The sequence below is a fragment of the Taudactylus pleione genome, unplaced genomic scaffold (genome assembly GCF_031769625.1).
Source record: "Taudactylus pleione unplaced genomic scaffold, aTauple2 ptg000070l, whole genome shotgun sequence".
NCBI classification, from domain to species: domain Eukaryota; kingdom Metazoa; phylum Chordata; class Amphibia; order Anura; family Myobatrachidae; genus Taudactylus; species Taudactylus pleione.
Window position 1 is genome coordinate 2,497,775 of NW_028284472.1, and position 17,303 is coordinate 2,515,077.

Sequence of the window (17,303 nt, forward strand, 5' to 3'; positions counted from 1 at the left end):
TATGATTTGTATTCAACTTTGACTATTGCTGTAGAGTATTTTTATTGGTTTGCTTGTTTTCTTTGGCTCTACTAGAGAGTTTACATATGGTAAAAAGCTGTATTTTGTAAAACTTAGAGATTCCGGGTATTGAACTTGGGGCCTTATACAAGCGAAGCATGTGCTCTACCACTGAGCTACATCCCCTATGTGCTGCTATTTTCTTATGCACAAGTGATTGAAGCTTTACAATTCACTAGAGATTTACTACTTTTCAGTGTTATTAGTGATATCTTAGAGGATTGAAGGATAACCATTATACCATGCTTGACTTCAAGGACTGTATGGTTTTCATGGCTGATGAGAATGCAAGTAGATGCCCATTCCGAACATTGGAATGCTCTTAATGTTCTCCATCAGAGACTGGTTCATCATCAGAATCCCCTACTTTTACTAATGAATGGTGTGGATATTGATCAAGTTTTGCTAACTAGAGGGCTGTCTTACATTCTGTTTGGTCATCAGTGTCAGAACTTAGCAGAAGGGCACAAAGGATGCATGCTAAGACTGCCTCTTGGACACTGCTAGCTAATGCTTCACCAGACAATCTATGTAGAGTTGATATGTTGTCATCAATCCATGCTTTGAAATTTCATTAAGTGCTTGCCCTCCAAGCCCATGTCCATCCTCTTTTTGTTCACAAAGTGTTTGAACTTGTCTCTCAATCTTAATCAATTAGTTTTGCTATATTATTTGTCTCGCTCTTTTATTAAACTTTGCTTGAGTTGTCGCCTTCAGTTCCCACTGAAAATAAAAAATCTATTTCCTACTTACAATAAGTTTACCCTCAGTGTAGGAGAATGGCAATAAGCATTCAATGGGAACTTAACTTTGAAAAATGGAATGAAGAAGATGATGAATATAATCATATTTGATTGATTTTTTATGATTTGTATTCAACTTTGACTATTGCTGTAGAGTACTTTTATTGGTTTGCTTGTTATCTTTGGCTCTACTAGAGAGTTTACATATGGTAAAAAGCTGTATTTTGTAAAACTTGGAGATGCCAGGGATTGAACCTGGGGCCTCATACATGCGAAGCATGCGCTCTACCACTGAGCTACATCCCCTATGAGCTGCTATTTTCTTATGCACAAGTGATTGCAGCTTTACATTTCACTAGAGATTTACTACTTTTCAGTATTATTAGGGACATCTTTGAGGATGGAAGTATAACCATTATACCATGCTTGACTTCAAGGACTTTATGGTTTTCATGGCTGATGAGAATGCAAGGAGATGCTCATTCCGAACATTGGAATGCTCTTAAATTTCTCTATCAGAGACTGGTTTATCATCAGAATCCCCTACTTTTACTAATGAATGGTGTGGATATAGATCAAGTTTTGCTAACTAGAGGGCTGTCTTACATTCTGTTTGGTCATCAGTGTCAGAACTTAGCAGAAGGGCACAAAGGATGCATGCTAAGACTGCCTCTTGGCCACTGCTAGCTAATGCTTCACCAGACAATCTATGTAGAGTTGATATGTTGTCATCATTCCATGCTTTGAAATATCATTAAGTGCTTGCCCTCCAAGCCCATGTCCATCCTCTTTTTGTTCACAAAGTGTTTTAACTTGTCTCTTAATCTTAATCAATTAGTTTTGCTATATTATTTGTCTCACTCTTTTATTAAACTTTGCTCGGGTTGTCACCTTCAGTTCCCACTGAAAATAAAAAATCTATTTCCTACTTACGATATGTTTTCCCTCAGTGTAGGAGAATGGCAATAGGCATTCAATGGGAACTTAACTTTGAAAAATGGAATGAAGAAGATGATGAATATAATCATATTTGATTGCTTTTTTATGATTTGTATTCAACTTTGACTATTGCTGTAGAGTACTTTTATTGGTTTGCTTGTTTTCTTTGGCTCTACTAGAGAGTTTACATATGGTAAAAAGCTGTATTTTGTAAAACTTAGAGATTCTGGGTATTGAACTTGGGGCCTTATACAAGCGAAGCATGCGCTCTACCACTGAGCTACATCCCCTAAGAGCTGCTATTTTCTTATGCACAAGTGATTGAAGCTTTACAATTCACTAGAGATTTACTACTTTTCAGTTTTATTAGTGATATCTTAGAGGATTGAAGGATAACCATTATACCATGCTTGACTTCAAGGACTGTATGGTTTTCATGGCTGATGAGAATGCAAGTAGATGCCCATTCCGAACATTGGAATGCTCTTAAAGTTCTCCATCAGAGACTCGTTTATCATCAGAATCCACTACTTTTACTAATGAATGGTGTGGAAATTGATCAAGTTTTGCTAACTAGAGAGCTGTCTTACATTCTGTTTGGTCATCAGTGTCAGAACTTAGTAGAAGGGCACAAAGGATGCATGCTATGACTGCCTCTTGGGCATTGCTAGCTAATGCTTCACCAGACAATCTATGTAGAGTTGATATGTTGTCATCATTCCATGCTTTGAAATTTCATTAAGTGCTTGCCCTCCAAGCCCATGTCCATCCTCTTGTTGTTCACAAAGTGTTTGAACTTGTCTCTCAAGCTTAATCAATTAGTTTTGCTATATTATTTGTCTCGCTCTTTTATTAAACTTTGCTCGGGTAGTCGCCTTCAGTTCCCACTGAAAATAAAAAATCTATTTCCTACTTACCATATGTTTTCCCTCAGTGTAGTACAATGGCAATAGGCATTCAATGGGAACTTAACTTTGAAAAATGGAATAAAGATGATGATGAATATAATCATATTTGATTGATTTTTTTATGATTTGTATTCAACTTTGACTATTGCTGTAGTTATTTTATTGGTTTGCTTGTTATCTTTGGCTCTACTAGAGAGTTTACATTTGGTAAAAAGCTGTATTTTGTAAAACTTGGAGATGCCGGAGATTGAACCCGGGGCCTCATACATGCGAAGCATGCGCGCTACTACTGAGCTACATCCCCTATGAGCTGCTATTTTCTTATGCACAAGTGGTTGCAGCTTTACATTTCACTAGAGATTTACTACTTTTCAGTGTTATTAGGGATATCTTAGAGGATGGAATCATAACCATTATACCATGCTTGACTGCAAGGACTTTATGGTTTTCATGGCTGATGAGAATGCAAGTAGAAGCCCTTTCCAAACATTGGAATGCTCTTAAAGTTCTCCATCAGAGACTTGTTTATCATCAGAATCCCCTTTTTTTACTAATGAATGGTGTGGATATTGATCAAGTTTTGCTAACTAGAGGGCTGTCTTACATTCTGTTTGGTCATCAGTGTCAGAACTTAGCAGAAGGGCACAAAGGATGCATGCTATGACTGCCTCTTGGGCATTGCTAGCTAATGCTTCACCAGACAATCTATGTAGAGTTCATATGTTGTCATCATTCCATGCTTTGAAATTTCATTAAGTGCTTGCCCTCCAAGCCCATGTCCATCCTCTTTTAGTTCACAAAGAGTTTGAACTTGTCTCTCTATCTTAATCAATTAGTATTGATATATTATTTGTCTCGCTCTTTTATTAAACTTTGCTCAGGTAGTCGCCTTCAGTTCCCACTGAAAATAAAAAATCTATTTCCTACTTACCATAAGTTTTCCCTCAGTGTAGGAGAATGGCAATAGGCATTCAATGGGAACTTAACTTTGAAAAATGGAATGAAGAAGATGATGAATATAATCATATTTGATTAATGTTTTATGATTTATATTCAACTCTGACTATTGCTGTAGAGTACTTTTATTGGTTTGCTTGTTATATTGGGCTCTTCTAGAGAGTTTACATATGGTAAAAAGCTGTATTTTGCAAAACTTTGAGATGCCGGTGATTGAACCCAGGGCCTCACACATGCAAAGCTTGTGCTCTACCTCTGAGCTGCATCCCCTATGAGCAGCTATTTTCTTATGCACAAGTGATTTCCGCTTTACATTTCACTAGAGATTTACTTCTTTTCAGTGCTATTAGGGATATCTTAGAGGATGGAAGCATAACCATTATACCATGCTAGACTGCAAGGACTTTATGGTTTCATGGGTGATGAGAATGCAAGTAGAAGCCCATTCCAAACATTGGATTGCTCTTAAAGTTCTCCATCAGAGACTTGCTTATCATCAGAATCCACTACTTTTATGAATCAATGGTGTGGATATTGATCAAGTTTTGCTAACTAAAGGCATGTCTTTCATTCTGTTTGGTCTTCAGTGTCAGAACTTAGCAGAAGGGCACAAAGGATGCATGCTATGACTGCCTCTTGGGCATTGCTAGCTAATGCTTCACCAGACAATCTATGTAGAGTTAATATGTTGTCATCATGCCATGCTTTGAAATTTCATTAAGTGCTTGCCCTCCATGCCCATATCCATCCTCTTTTTGTTCACACAGTGTTTGAACTTGTCTCTCAATTTTAATCAATTAGTTTTGCTATATTATTTGTCTTGCTCTTTTATTAAACTTTGATGGGTTGTCTCCTTCAGTTCCCACTGAAAATAAAAAATCTATTCCTACTTACCATAAGTTTTCCCTCAGTGTAGGAGAATGGCAATAGGCATTCATTGGGAACTTAACTTTGAAAAATGGAAGAAGAAGATGATGAATATAATCATATTTGATTAATTTTTATGATTTGTATTCAACTTTGACTATTGCTATAGAGTACTTTTATTGGTTTGCATGTTATCTTTGGCTCTTCTAGAGAGTTTACATATGGTAAAAGCTGTATTTTGCAAAACTTGCAGATGCCGGAGTTTGAACCCGGGGCCTCACATATGCGAAGCATGCGCTCTACCAATGAGCTACAACCTCTATGAGTTGTTATTTTTTTATGCACAAGTGATTGCAGCTTTAAATTTCACTAGAGATTTACTACTTTTCAGTGTTATTAGGGATATCAAAGAGGATGGAAGGATAACCATTATACCATACTTGACTGGAAGGACTTTATGGTATTCATGGCTGATGAGAATGCAAGTAGATGCCCATTCCGAACATTGGAATGCTCTTAAAGTTCTTCATCAGAGACTGGTTCAATATCAGAATCCCCTACTTTTACTAATGAATGGTGTGGATATTGATCAAGTTTTGCTAACTAGAGGGCTGTCTTACATTCTGTTTGGTCATCAGTGTCAGAACTTAGCAGAAGGGCACAAAGGATGCATGCGAAGACAGCCTCTTGGCCACTGCTAGCTAATGCTTCACCAGACAATCTATGTAGAGTTGATATGTTGTCATCATTCCATGCTTTGAAATATCATTAAATGCTTGCCCTCCAAGCCCATGTCCATCCTCTTTTTGTTCACAAAGTGTTTGAACTTGTCTCTCAATCTTAATCAATTAGTTTTGCTATATTATTTGTCTCGCTCTTTTATTAAACTTTGCTTGAGTTGTCGCCTTCAGTTCCCACTGAAAATAAAAAATCTATTTCCTACTTACCATAAGGTTTCCCTCAGTGTAGGAGAATGGCAATAAGCATTCAATGGGAACTTAACTTTGAAAAATGGAATGAAGAAGATGATGAATATAATCATATTTGATTGATTTTTTATGTTTTGTATTCAACTTTGACTATTGCTGTAGAGTACTTTTATTGGTTTGCTTGTTTTCTTTGGCTCTACTAGAGAGTTTACATATGGTAAAATGCTGTATTTTGTAAAACTTGGAGATGCCGGGGATTGAAACCGGGGCCTCATACATGCGAAGCATGCGCTCTACCACTGAGCTACATCCCCTATGAGCTGCTATTTTTTTATGCACAAGTGATTGCAGCTTTACATTTCACTAGAGATTTACTACTTTTCAGTGTTATTAGGGATATATTAGAGGATGGAAGCATAACCATTATACCATGCTTGACTGCAAGGACTTTATGGTTTTCATGGCTGATGAGAATGCAAGTAGATGCCCATTCCAAACACTGGAATGCTCTTAAACTTCTCCATCAGAGACTGGTTTATCATCAGAATCCCCTACTTTTACTAATGAATGGTGTGGATATTGATCAAGTTTTGCTAACTAGAGGGCTGTCTTACATTCTGTTTGGTCATCAGTGTCAGAACTTAGTAGAAGGGCACAAAAGATGCATGCTATGACTGCCTCTTGGGCTAGCTAGCTAATGCTTCACCAGACAATCTATCTAGAGTTGATATGTTGTCATCATTCCATGCTTTGAAATTTCATTAAGTGCTTGCCCTCCAAGCCCATGTCCATCCTCTTTTTGTTCACAAAGTGTTTGAACTTGTCTCTCAATCTTAATCAATTAGTTTTGCTATATTATTTGTCTCACTCTTTTATTAAACTTTGCTCGGGTTGTCACCTTCAGTTCCCACTGAAAATAAAAAATCTATTTCCTACTTACGATATGTTTTCCCTCAGTGTAGGAGAATGGCAATAGGCATTCAATGAGAACTTAACTTTGAAAAATGGAATGAAGAAGATGATGAATATAATCATATTTGATTGATTTTTTATGATTTGTATTCAACTTTGACTATTGCTGTAGAGTATTTTTATTGGTTTGCTTGTTTTCTTTGGCTCTACTAGAGAGTTTACATATGGTAAAAAGCTGTATTTTGTAAAACTTAGAGATTCCGGGTATTGAACTTGGGGCCTTATACAAGTGAAGCATGCGCTCTACCACTGAGCTACATCCCCTATGTGCTGCTATTTTCTTATGCACAAGTGATTGAAGCTTTACAATTCACTAGAGATTTACTACTTTTCAGTGTTATTAGTGATATCTTAGAGGATGGAAGCATAACCATTATACCATGCTTGACTTCAAGGACTGTATGGTTTTCATGGCTGATGAGAATGCAAGTAGATGCCCATTCCGAACATTGGAATGCTCTTAATGTTCTCCATCAGAGACTGGTTCATCATCAGAATCCCCTACTTTTACTAATGAATGGTGTGGATATTGATCAAGTTTTGCTAACTAGAGGGCTGTCTTACATTCTGTTTGGTCATCAGTGTCAGAACTTAGCAGAAGGGCACAAAGGATGCATGCTAAGACTGCCTCTTGGCCACTGCTAGCTAATGCTTCACCAGACAATCTATGTAGAGTTGATATGTTGTCATCATTCCATGCTTTGAAATTTCATTAAGTGCTTGCCCTCCAAGCCCATGTCCATCCTCTTTTTGTTCACAAAGTGTTTGAACTTGTCTCTCAATCTTAATCAATTAGTTTTGCTATATTATTTGTCTCGCTCTTTTATTAAACTTTGCTTGAGTTGTCGCCTTCAGTTCCCACTGAAAATAAAAAATCTATTTCCTACTTACAATAAGTTTACCCTCAGTGTAGGAAAATGGCAATAAGCATTCAATGGGAACTTAACTTTGAAAAATGGAATGAAGAAGATGATGAATATAATCATATTTGATTGATTTTTTATGATTTGTATTCAACTTTGACTATTGCTGTAGAGTACTTTTAGTGGTTTGCTTGTTATCTTTGGCTCTACTAGAGAGTTTACATATGGTAAAAAGCTGTATTTTGTAAAACTTGGAGATGCCAGGGATTGAACCTGGGGCCTCATACATGCAAAGCATGCGCTCTACCACTGAGCTACATCCCCTATGAGCTGCTATTTTCTTATGCACAAGTGATTGCAGCTTTACATTTCACTAGAGATTTACTACTTTTCAGTATTTTTAGGGACATCTTTGAGGATGGAAGTATAACCATTATACCATGCTTGACTTCAAAGACTTTATGGTTTTCATGGCTGATGAGAATGCAAGGAGATGCCCATTCCGAACATTGGAATGCTCTTAAAGTTCTCTATCAGAGACTGGTTTATCATCAGAATCCCCTACTTTTACTTATGAATGATGTGGATATAGATCAAGTTTTGCTAACTAGAGGGCTGTCTTACATTCTGTTTGGTCATCAGTGTCAGAACTTAGCAGAAGGGCACAAAGGATGCATGCTAAGACTGCCTCTTGGCCACTGCTAGCTAATGCTTCACCAGACAATCTATGTAGAGTTGATATGTTGTCATCATTCCATGCTTTGAAATATCATTAAGTGCTTGCCCTCCAAGCCCATGTCCATCCTCTTTTTGTTCACAAAGTGTTTGAACTTGTCTCTCAATCTTAATCAATTAGTTTTGCTATATTATTTGTCTCACTCTTTTATTAAACTTTGCTCGGGTTGTCACCTTCAGTTCCCACTGAAAATAAAAAATCTATTTCCTACTTACGATATGTTTTCCCTCAGTGTAGGAGAATGGCAATAGGCATTCAATGGGAACTTAACTTTGAAAAATGGAATGAAGAAGATGATGAATATAATCATATTTGATAAATTTTTTATAATTTGTATTCAACTTTGACTATTGCTGAAGAGTATTTGTATTGGTTTGCTTGTTATCTTTTATCTTTTATTAAACTTTGCTCGGGTTGTCGCCTTCAGTTCCCACTGAAAATAAAAAATCGATTTCCAACTTACCATATGTTTTCCCTCAGTGTAGGAGAATGGCAATAGGCATTCAATGGGAACTTAACTTTGAAAAATGGAATGAAGAAGATGATGAATATAATCATATTTGATTGATTTTTTATGATTTGTATTCAACTTTGACTATTGCTGTAGAGTACTTTTATTGGTTTGCTTGTTTTCTTTGGCTCTACTAGAGAGTTTACATATGGTAAATAGCTGTATTTTGTAAAACTTAGAGATTCAGGGTATTGAACTTGGGGCCTTATACAAGCGAAGCATGCGCTCTACCACTGAGCTACATCCCCTATGAGCTGCTATCATCTTATGCACAAGTTATTGCAGCTCTACATTTCACTAGAGATTTACTACTTTTCAGTGTTATTAGGGATATCTTATAGGATGGAAGGATAACCATTATACCATGCTTGAGTGGAAGGACTTTATGGTTTTCATGGCTGATGAGAATGCAAGTAGAAGCCCATTCCAAACATTGGAATGCTCTTAAAGTTCTCCATCAGAGACTGGTTTATCATCAGAATGCCCTACTTTTACTAATGTATGGTGTGGATATTTTTCAAGTTTTAGTAACTAGAGGGCTGTCTTACATTCTGTTTGGTCATCAGTGTCAGAACTTAGCAGAAGGGCAAAAAGGATGCATGCTATGACTGCCTCTTGGGCATTGCTAGCTAATGCTTCACCAGACAATCTATATAGAGTTGATATGTTGTCATCATTCCATGCTTTGAAATTTCATTAAGTGCTTGCCCTCCAAGCCCATATCCATCCTCTTTTTGTTCACAAAGTGTTTGAACTTGTCTCTCAATCTTAATCAATTAGTTTTGCTATATTATTTGTCTCGCTCTTTTATTAAACTTTGCTCGGGTTGTCGCCTTCAGTTCCCACTGAAAATAAAAAATCTATTTCCTACTTACCATAAGTTTTCCCTCAGTGTAGGAGAATGGCAATAGGCATTCAATGGGAACTTTACTTTGAAAAATGGAATGAAGACGATGATGAATATAATCATATTTGATTGATTTTTTATGATTTGTAGTCAACTTTGACTATTGCTGTAGTGTACTTTTATTGGTTTGCTTGTTATCTTTGGCTCTTCTAGAGAGTTTACATATGGTAAAAAGCTGTATTTTGCAAAACATGGAGATGCCGAGGATTGAATCCAGAGCCTCATACATGCAAAGCATGTGCTCTACCACTGAGCTACATCCCCTATGAGCTGCTATGTTTTTATGCACAGGTGATTGCAGCTTTACATTTCCCTTGAGATTTACTACTTTTCAGTGTTATTAGGGACATATTAGAGGATGGAAGAATAACCATTATACCATGCTTGACTTCAAGGACTTTATGGTTTTCATAGCTGATGAAAATGCAAGGAGATGCCCATTCCGAACATTGAAATGCTCTTAAAGTTCTCCATCACAGACTGGTGTATCATCAGAATACCCTACTTTTACTAATGAATGGTGTGGATATTGATCAAGTTATGCTAACTAGAGGGCTTTCTTACATTCTGTTTGGTCATCAGTGTCAGAAATTAGTAGAAGGGCACAAAGGATGCATGCTATGATTGCCTCTTGGGCATTGCTAGCTAATGCTTCACCAGACAATCTATCTAGAGTTGATATGTTGTCATCATTCCATGCTTTGAAATTTCATTAAGTGCTTGCCCTCCTAGCCCATGTCCATCCTCTTTTTGTTCACAAAGTGTTTGAACTTGTCTCTCAATCTTAATCAATTAGTTTTACTATATTATTTGTCTCGCTCTTTTATTAACCTTTGCTCGGGTAGTCGCCTTCAGTTCCCACTGAAAATAAAAAATCTATTTCCTACTTACCATATGTTTTCCCTCAGTGTCGGAGAATGGCAATATGCATTCAATGGGAACTTTACTTTGAAAAATGGAATGAAGATGATGATGAATATAATCATATTTGATTGATTTTTTATGATTTGTAGTCGACTTTGACTATTGCTGTAGAGTACTTTTATTGGTTTGCTTGTTATCTTTGGCTCTTCTAGAGAGTTTACATATGGTAAAAAGCTGTATTTTGCAAAACATGGAGATGTCGAGGATTGAACCCAGGACCTCATACATGCAAACCATGCGCTATACAACTGAGCTACATCCCCTATGAGCTGCAATGATTTTATGCACAGGTAATTGCAGCTTTACATTTCCCTTGAGATTTACTACTTTTCAGTGTTATTAGGGACATCTTAGAGGATGGAAGTATAACCATTATACCATGCTTGACTTCAAGGACTTTATGGTTTTCATAGCTGATGAGAATGCAAGGAGATGCCCATTCTGAACATTGGAATGCTCTTAAAGTTCTCCATCATAGACTGGTGTATCATCAGAATACCCTACTTTTTCTAAAGAATGGTGTGGATATTGATCAAGTTTTGCTAACTAGAGGGCTTTCTTACATTCTGTTTGGTCATCAGTGTCAGAACTTAGTAGAAGGGCACAAAAGATGCATGCTATGACTGCCTCTTGGGCTAGCTAGCTAATGCTTCACCAGACAATCTATCTAGAGTTGATATGTTGTCATCATTCCATGCTTTGAAATTTCATTAAGTGCTTGCCCTCCAAGCCCATGTCCATCCTCTTTTTGTTCACAAAGTGTTTGAACTTGTCTCTCAATCTTAATCAATTAGTTTTGCTATATTATTTGTCTCACTCTTTTATTAAACTTTGCTCGGGTTGTCACCTTCAGTTCCCACTGAAAATAAAAAATCTATTTCCTACTTACGATATGTTTTCCCTCAGTGTAGGAGAATGGCAATAGGCATTCAATGGGAACTTAACTTTGAAAAATGGAATGAAGAAGATGATGAATATAATCATATTTGATTAATTTTTTATAATTTGTATTCAACTTTGACTATTGCTGAAGAGTATTTGTATTGGTTTGCTTGTTATCTTTTATCTTTTATTAAACTTTGCTCGGGTTGTCGCCTTCAGTTCCCACTGAAAATAAAAAATCGATTTCCTACTTACCATATGTTTTCCCTCAGTGTAGGAGAATGGCAATAGGCATTCAATGGGAACTTAATTTTGAAAAATGGAATGAAGAAGATGATGAATATAATCATATTTGATTGATTTTTTATGATTTGTATTCAACTTTGACTATTGCTGTAGAGTATTTTTATTGGTTTGCTTGTTTTCTTTGGCTCTACTAGAGAGTTTACATATGGTAAAAAGCTGTATTTTGTAAAACTTAGAGATTCCGGGTATTGAACTTGGGGCCTTATACAAGCGAAGCATGTGCTCTACCACTGAGCTACATCCCCTATGTGCTGCTATTTTCTAATGCACAAGTGATTGAAGCTTTACAATTCACTAGAGATTTACTACTTTTCAGTGTTATTAGTGATATCTTAGAGGATGGAAGGATAACCATTATACCATGCTTGACTTCAAGGACTGTATGGTTTTCATGGCTGATGAGAATGCAAGTAGATGCCCATTCCGAACATTGGAATGCTCTTAATGTTCTCCATCAGAGACTGGTTCATCATCAGAATCCCCTACTTTTACTAATGAATGGTGTGGATATTGATCAAGTTTTGCTAACTAGAGGGCTGTCTTACATTCTGTTTGGTCATCAGTGTCAGAACTTAGCAGAAGGGCACAAAGGATGCATGCTAAGACTGCCTCTTGGCCACTGCTAGCTAATGCTTCACCAGACAATCTATGTAGAGTTGATATGTTGTCATCAATCCATGCTTTGAAATTTCATTAAGTGCTTGCCCTCCAAGCCCATGTCCATCCTCTTTTTGTTCACAAAGTGTTTGAACTTGTCTCTCAATCTTAATCAATTAGTTTTGCTATATTATTTGTCTCGCTCTTTTATTAAACTTTGCTTGAGTTGTCGCCTTCAGTTCCCACTGAAAATAAAAAATCTATTTCCTACTTACCATAAGTTTACCCTCAGTGTAGGAGAATGGCAATAAGCATTCAATGGGAACTTAACTTTGAAAAATGGAATGAAGAAGATGATGAATATAATCATATTTGATTGATTTTTTATGATTTGTATTCAACTTTGACTATTGCTGTAGAGTACTTTTATTGGTTTGCTTGTTATCTTTGGCTCTACTAGAGAGTTTACATATGGTAAAAAGCTGTATTTTGTAAAACTTGGAGATGCCAGGGATTGAACCTGGGGCCTCATACATGCGAAGCATGCGCTCTACCACTGAGCTACATCCCCTATGAGCTGCTATTTTCTTATGCACAAGTGATTGCAGCTTTACATTTCACTAGAGATTTACTACTTTTCAGTATTATTAGGGACATCTTTGAGGATGGAAGTATAACCATTATACCATGCTTGACTTCAAGGACTTTATGGTTTTCATGGCTGATGAGAATGCAAGGAGATGCCCATTCCGAACATTGAAATGCTCTTAAAGTTCTCCATCACAGACTGGTGTATCATCAGAATACCCTACTTTTACTAATGAATGGTGTGGATATTGATCAAGTTATGCTAACTAGAGGGCTTTCTTACATTCTGTTTGGTCATCAGTGTCAGAAATTAGTAGAAGGGCACAAAGGATGCATGCAATGATTGCCTCTTGGGCATTGCTAGCTAATGCTTCACCAGACAATCTATCTAGAGTTGATATGTTGTCATCATTCCATGCTTTGAAATTTCATTAAGTGCTAGCCCTCCTAGCCCATGTCCATCCTCTTTTTGTTCACAAAGTGTTTGAACTTGTCTCTCAATCTTAATCAATTAGTTTTACTATATTATTTGTCTCGCTCTTTTATTAACCTTTGCTCGGGTAGTCGCCTTCAGTTCCCACTGAAAATAAAAAATCTATTTCCTACTTACCATATGTTTTCCCTCAGTGTCGGAGAATGGCAATATGCATTCAATGGGAACTTTACTTTGAAAAATGGAATGAAGATGATGATGAATATAATCATATTTGATTGATTTTTTATGATTTGTATTCAACTTTGACTATTGCTGTAGAGTACTTTTATTGGTTTGTTTGTTATCTTTGGCTCTTCTAGAGAGTTTACATATGGTAAAAAGCTGTATTTTGCAAAACATGGAGATGTCCAGGATTGAACCCAGGACCTCATACATGCAAAGCATGCGCTCTACAACTGAGATACATCCCCTATGAGCTGCAATGATTTTATGCACTGGTGATTGCAGCTTTACATTTCCCTTGAGATTTACTACTTTTCAGTGTTATTAGGGACATCTTAGAGGATGGAAGTATAACCATTATACCATGCTTTACTTCAAGGACTTTATGGTTTTCATAGCTGATGAGAATGCAAGGAGATGCCCATTCTGAACATTGGAATTCTCTTAAAGTTCTCCATCATAGACTGCTGTATCATCAGAATACCCTACTTTTTCTAAAGAATGGTGTGGATATTGATCAAGTTTTGCTAACTAGAGGGCTTTCTTACATTCTGTTTGGTCATCAGTGTCAGAACTTAGTAGAAGGGCACAAAAGATGCATGCTATGACTGCCTCTTGGGCTAGCTAGCTAATGCTTCACCAGACAATCTATCTAGAGTTGATATGTTGTCATCATTCCATGCTTTGAAATTTCATTAAGTGCTTGCCCTCCAAGCCCATGTCCATCCTCTTTTTGTTCACAAAGTGTTTGAACTTGTCTCTCAATCTTAATCAATTAGTTTTGCTATATTATTTGTCTCACTCTTTTATTAAACTTTGCTCGGGTTGTCACCTTCAGTTCCCACTGAAAATAAAAAATCTATTTCCTACTTACGATATGTTTTCCCTCAGTGTAGGAGAATGGCAATAGGCATTCAATGGGAACTTAACTTTGAAAAATGGAATGAAGAAGATGATGAATATAATCATATTTGATTAATTTTTTATAATTTGTATTCAACTTTGACTATTGCTGAAGAGTATTTGTATTGGTTTGCTTGTTATCTTTTATCTTTTATTAAACTTTGCTCGGGTTGTCGCCTTCAGTTCCCACTGAAAATAAAAAATCGATTTCCTACTTACCATATGTTTTCCCTCAGTGTAGGAGAATGGCAATAGGCATTCAATGGGAACTTAATTTTGAAAAATGGAATGAAGAAGATGATGAATATAATCATATTTGATTGATTTTTTATGATTTGTATTCAACTTTGACTATTGCTGTAGAGTATTTTTATTGGTTTGCTTGTTTTCTTTGGCTCTACTAGAGAGTTTACATATGGTAAAAAGCTGTATTTTGTAAAACTTAGAGATTCCGGGTATTGAACTTGGGGCCTTATACAAGCGAAGCATGTGCTCTACCACTGAGCTACATCCCCTATGTGCTGCTATTTTCTAATGCACAAGTGATTGAAGCTTTACAATTCACTAGAGATTTACTACTTTTCAGTGTTATTAGTGATATCTTAGAGGATGGAAGGATAACCATTATACCATGCTTGACTTCAAGGACTGTATGGTTTTCATGGCTGATGAGAATGCAAGTAGATGCCCATTCCGAACATTGGAATGCTCTTAATGTTCTCCATCAGAGACTGGTTCATCATCAGAATCCCCTACTTTTACTAATGAATGGTGTGGATATTGATCAAGTTTTGCTAACTAGAGGGCTGTCTTACATTCTGTTTGGTCATCAGTGTCAGAACTTAGCAGAAGGGCACAAAGGATGCATGCTAAGACTGCCTCTTGGCCACTGCTAGCTAATGCTTCACCAGACAATCTATGTAGAGTTGATATGTTGTCATCAATCCATGCTTTGAAATTTCATTAAGTGCTTGCCCTCCAAGCCCATGTCCATCCTCTTTTTGTTCACAAAGTGTTTGAACTTGTCTCTCAATCTTAATCAATTAGTTTTGCTATATTATTTGTCTCGCTCTTTTATTAAACTTTGCTTGAGTTGTCGCCTTCAGTTCCCACTGAAAATAAAAAATCTATTTCCTACTTACCATAAGTTTACCCTCAGTGTAGGAGAATGGCAATAAGCATTCAATGGGAACTTAACTTTGAAAAATGGAATGAAGAAGATGATGAATATAATCATATTTGATTGATTTTTTATGATTTGTATTCAACTTTGACTATTGCTGTAGAGTACTTTTATTGGTTTGCTTGTTATCTTTGGCTCTACTAGAGAGTTTACATATGGTAAAAAGCTGTATTTTGTAAAACTTGGAGATGCCAGGGATTGAACCTGGGGCCTCATACATGCGAAGCATGCGCTCTACCACTGAGCTACATCCCCTATGAGCTGCTATTTTCTTATGCACAAGTGATTGCAGCTTTACATTTCACTAGAGATTTACTACTTTTCAGTATTATTAGGGACATCTTTGAGGATGGAAGTATAACCATTATACCATGCTTGACTTCAAGGACTTTATGGTTTTCATGGCTGATGAGAATGCAAGGAGATGCCCATTCCGAACATTGAAATGCTCTTAAAGTTCTCCATCACAGACTGGTGTATCATCAGAATACCCTACTTTTACTAATGAATGGTGTGGATATTGATCAAGTTATGCTAACTAGAGGGCTTTCTTACATTCTGTTTGGTCATCAGTGTCAGAAATTAGTAGAAGGGCACAAAGGATGCATGCAATGATTGCCTCTTGGGCATTGCTAGCTAATGCTTCACCAGACAATCTATCTAGAGTTGATATGTTGTCATCATTCCATGCTTTGAAATTTCATTAAGTGCTAGCCCTCCTAGCCCATGTCCATCCTCTTTTTGTTCACAAAGTGTTTGAACTTGTCTCTCAATCTTAATCAATTAGTTTTACTATATTATTTGTCTCGCTCTTTTATTAACCTTTGCTCGGGTAGTCGCCTTCAGTTCCCACTGAAAATAAAAAATCTATTTCCTACTTACCATATGTTTTCCCTCAGTGTCGGAGAATGGCAATATGCATTCAATGGGAACTTTACTTTGAAAAATGGAATGAAGATGATGATGAATATAATCATATTTGATTGATTTTTTATGATTTGTATTCAACTTTGACTATTGCTGTAGAGTACTTTTATTGGTTTGTTTGTTATCTTTGGCTCTTCTAGAGAGTTTACATATGGTAAAAAGCTGTATTTTGCAAAACATGGAGATGTCCAGGATTGAACCCAGGACCTCATACATGCAAAGCATGCGCTCTACAACTGAGATACATCCCCTATGAGCTGCAATGATTTTATGCACTGGTGATTGCAGCTTTACATTTCCCTTGAGATTTACTACTTTTCAGTGTTATTAGGGACATCTTAGAGGATGGAAGTATAACCATTATACCATGCTTTACTTCAAGGACTTTATGGTTTTCATAGCTGATGAGAATGCAAGGAGATGCCCATTCTGAACATTGGAATTCTCTTAAAGTTCTCCATCATAGACTGCTGTATCATCAGAATACCCTACTTTTTCTAAAGAATGGTGTGGATATTGATCAAGTTTTGCTAACTAGAGGGCTTTCTTACATTCTGTTTGGTCATCAGTGTCAGAACTTAGTAGAAGGGCACAAAAGATGCATGCTATGACTGCCTCTTGGGCTAGCTAGCTAATGCTTCACCAGACAATCTATCTAGAGTTGATATTTTGTCATCATTCCATGCTTTGAAATTTCATTAAGTGCTTGCCCTCCAAGCCCATGTCCATCCTCTTTTTGTTCACAAAGTGTTTGAACTTGTCTCTCAATCTTAATCAATTAGTTTTGCTATATTATTTGTCTCACTCTTTTATTAAACTTTGCTCGGGTTGTCACCTTCAGTTCCCACTGAAAATAAAAAATCTATTTCCTACTTACGATATGTTTTCCCTCAGTGTAGGAGAATGGCAATAGGCATTCAATGGGAACTTAACTTTGAAAAAT

General features: G+C 36.6%; 6 non-coding genes across 6 annotated transcripts; all 6 read right to left on the reverse strand.

Annotated features, from left to right (window-relative positions):
- Nucleotides 1-1,037: 1,037 nt before the first annotated feature.
- On the reverse strand, nt 1,038-1,109 carry TRNAA-CGC (transfer RNA alanine (anticodon CGC)). Its single transcript has one exon. It is a non-coding gene; the product is annotated as a tRNA-Ala (tRNA).
- A 4,536-nt stretch (nt 1,110-5,645) lies between these two features.
- Nucleotides 5,646-5,717, reverse strand: TRNAA-CGC (transfer RNA alanine (anticodon CGC)). The gene has a single exon. It is a non-coding gene; the product is annotated as a tRNA-Ala (tRNA).
- Nucleotides 5,718-7,490: 1,773 nt separating this feature from the next.
- TRNAA-UGC (transfer RNA alanine (anticodon UGC)) lies at nt 7,491-7,562 on the reverse strand. The gene has a single exon. It is a non-coding gene; the product is annotated as a tRNA-Ala (tRNA).
- A 2,022-nt stretch (nt 7,563-9,584) lies between these two features.
- Nucleotides 9,585-9,656, reverse strand: TRNAA-UGC (transfer RNA alanine (anticodon UGC)). Its single transcript has one exon. It is a non-coding gene; the product is annotated as a tRNA-Ala (tRNA).
- Nucleotides 9,657-12,600: 2,944 nt separating this feature from the next.
- On the reverse strand, nt 12,601-12,672 carry TRNAA-CGC (transfer RNA alanine (anticodon CGC)). The gene has a single exon. It is a non-coding gene; the product is annotated as a tRNA-Ala (tRNA).
- Nucleotides 12,673-15,616: 2,944 nt separating this feature from the next.
- On the reverse strand, nt 15,617-15,688 carry TRNAA-CGC (transfer RNA alanine (anticodon CGC)). The gene has a single exon. It is a non-coding gene; the product is annotated as a tRNA-Ala (tRNA).
- Nucleotides 15,689-17,303: the final 1,615 nt, after the last annotated feature.